The sequence below is a fragment of the Urocitellus parryii genome, chromosome 1, assembly GCF_045843805.1.
Source record: "Urocitellus parryii isolate mUroPar1 chromosome 1, mUroPar1.hap1, whole genome shotgun sequence".
NCBI lineage: Eukaryota > Metazoa > Chordata > Mammalia > Rodentia > Sciuridae > Urocitellus > Urocitellus parryii.
The window spans coordinates 232,911,167-232,914,459 of NC_135531.1; positions in this window are offsets into that span (position 1 = coordinate 232,911,167).

The following is a 3,293-nucleotide window of genomic DNA, read 5'->3' on the forward strand; positions in this document are numbered from 1 at the left end:
AAATGTTTATAGAAAGAAAGTCACACTCTTGTTCTACTGACTGTTCAGGTTGGGGGCTTCGGTTATAGTTTTAGAAACTTACTGAAGCCAGGACATGCCCTATAGTATGTTCCAATGAGTAGAGTTGTAGTTTTGTTTATTTCTGGTACAGTAAGCATTGAGGGACTATTAAAATATTCAGTGTTAAGTCAATCAAAGAAAGATTCAAGGAAATTTAAGAGTTCTCATTTTCCAGCCACCTAACATATAATTGTTGATTTGATTTCGTCTTGCTTTCTTCCAGTTTTTGTCTGAATCAGCAAATTCTTTTTGCCTGTTTTTAAGCATATTGCATTTAAACTTTTGTTGAGCTGCTGTTTTGTTTTTTGTTGATTATTTCCTAACACAACAAGCATAATTCTCCTTTATTTAAGTAGATTGTTGCATCTTTGGATGGAAAGTGATCTAGAAATATAATAGGACCTAAACATGTATATTCAGAGGCATTCAGTTTTTCTAGGGATCAATAAAATAATCATAAAATCATATGTCAATGATTATAGGTTCTTACTGTACAAATAGGCTTTTTACTTTTTTTTTTTTTTTTTTGCACTGGAGATTAGAATCCAGGGCCTCATGCATGCAAAGCAAATACTCTACCAACGGAGCTATATCCCCAACCCTATAGGTTTTTACTTTGATAATAGATTATTCTTTGCTAGAAAACCAGTCCTGAAAGAAGTATGCAGAATAGATTCACATAGGAATTGAATAAATATTGCAATGTATTGCTCCAGTATTATCTTCAAATGGGTTTGACTTGTATTCATGAAAAATTTGATTACTGTTAGAAAATTGACACTGGTGCTGTATCAGTTGTCAGGTACCTATGATCCAGGCATTTCTCCTGAGGGAATACTGGGAAATCTCCCCAGTGGGCAGGCTGACAGGACCATCCTCTTTGCTCCTGAGTTGCCGGTCAGTATATTGAACAGTAATGCAGGTTTGTGCGTTCAGTTAAGTAGTTCATGGATTCTATTTTTAATTGAAAATTTGCCCTTGCATAATGGAAAAACAGCTTAAAGAGATTTCAGCAAATAAAAGGTCGAAGGAAATACTAGAATAAAAGTCAAGCAAATTTTAACAAACATAAGTATTCTTTTATATAAATTGCAGATGATAAGGAGAAGTAAATTATTTAGATTTTGATATGTTAGTAAATGAAGTTTTTATTCTTAATAATTCCTTTCTGTACTTTTTTTTGGGGGGGTACTGGGGATTGAACTCAGGGGCCCTTGACCACTGGGCCACATCCCCAACCTATATTGTATTTTATTTAGAGACAGGGTCTCACTGAGTTGCTTAGTGCCTTGTGTTTGCTAAGGCTGGCTTTGAACTCATGATCCTCTTGCCTCAGCGTCCTCAGCCACTGGGTCTATACTATTTTTTAGTCTTCCCTGTCCCTTAAACTTCAGTGTGAAGTAGGAAGGAGCATAATGTCTGTTGCTGTGGCCAGGAGCAGTGAGGCCATGACTAGCAAACCTGGTGACTTGAGAGGCCTTGTGGATGGGATGAGGCAATTGCCCTTGGGATCTCAGAAGGTGACACCTGAGAGGTCAGGTGTTTAGGGGACTCACTGGAACCAACATGGCTTAATGTTAGCTGGGGTTAGATGGTTCAGCATCTCTGCTGAGCTCATTGTCCTGCCCGAGGAACTTTTTAATTCTCAGTGAACTCCACATGCAGCTCCAATTAAGACAACACAGGGAATAGGGAGGGAAACCATGGATGGACTGAGAGAAAACTTACCATGTAGAATAGGGGGGTTAAAACAGAGATTCAAAATAGACATTTCTTACACACCTGAATTTGTGGTCTCAGTTATACCAGTTCCAGTGTGCAGAGGGTAATTTCAGTTCCCTTTTGTGTTCCTGTTCTAGACCATTGGTTCTCAAACTTGTCTTCACATTGGTGCCACCTAAGGAACTTAAAATGTTTCTGTGCCTGCATCTCATCCCCGGAGGTTGTCATATTAATAGATGTAGACTGAGGCCTGAGTTTTGCAATATTTAGAAGACCTCCAAGTGATCCTAATGTGCAGCCCAGTTTAGGAATCACTGTTCTAGAACATTCCAGTGTCTGTCAATACATAAGTGGCATGGATAATTTCTGAGACTTTTTAAACAAGAAAACCACTTGCCTTTGATGACTCAAACAGAAAAATCCAAATATATTTTTGAAATTGTAACTATTATATGACAATCACACTCCAAAATCAAACCAAACCAAAAAAAAAAAACTCTATAAATTTTTTTTTCCTACAAAGTTTTACATCTGATCATTCTCTGCAAAATGCCAGCCAGTTATCACCTAAGTATCCTAAATAAAATTGTTTTGGAGATTACTTATAATTAGATGTATATGTGCATGAATGTATATGTGTACATACATACTTTTTGGACAAAGAAATATTTGAGCATCCTTCTTTTCTTTACCATATGACTGGTTAGTGTTTTAAGCAGGGTGTCCTGTCCCACTATTCCTCCTAAATAGAAGCTAAACAGAGTAATGCTTAAAATGTCTCTTCTGTATCCAGACTAAAGTCTTATTTCATTCTTGAAGTTACACAAACAACTAAGCAGGAAACTTTTGACTCTTCCTTTTTCAAACTACTTACCCATCAAATTGACTCTACATTTAAAGGGCTCTTGAATCTCCTGCTTCTCCCCATTACCTAGCTCAGATCAGCATCCCTTAACTTGGATTCCTGCAATTGTTTTCTAACTGGTTTCCCTCACCTTGACTCACTCCCTTCCAGTCTATTCTTCCTCAGACTGCTAGAGTGATCTTCACAAATACAATGGTGAGCATTCCAGTTGCTGATCATGCAAAGATTCCAATAGCCCTTGAGATGAAATCTTAACCTGCTTCAGAAGTTTCTTTATGTTCTAATCACTGCTACCTCATTCTCACCTGAGTTCCTGTCTTAGGACTTGGGCCTTCTGAGAAGCTCCAAGCCATGAGTGTTCTCTACTAGTTTGGGTTTTTCTTATATAAGTAGACTTTGATTTGGGAATGTATTTGTGGGTTATTTTTATTTTTAAATTTTTTTTGGTACTAGGGATTGAACCCAGGGGTGCTTAATCACCGAGCCACATCTCCAGCCTTTGTTGTTGTTGTTGTTATTATTATTATTATTATTATTTTAAATTTTGAGACAGGGTCTCATTAAGTTGCTTAGAGCCTTGCTAAATTGCTAAGGCTAGTTTTAAACTTGTGGTCCTTCTGCCTCAGCCTCCTGAGCTGCTGAGATT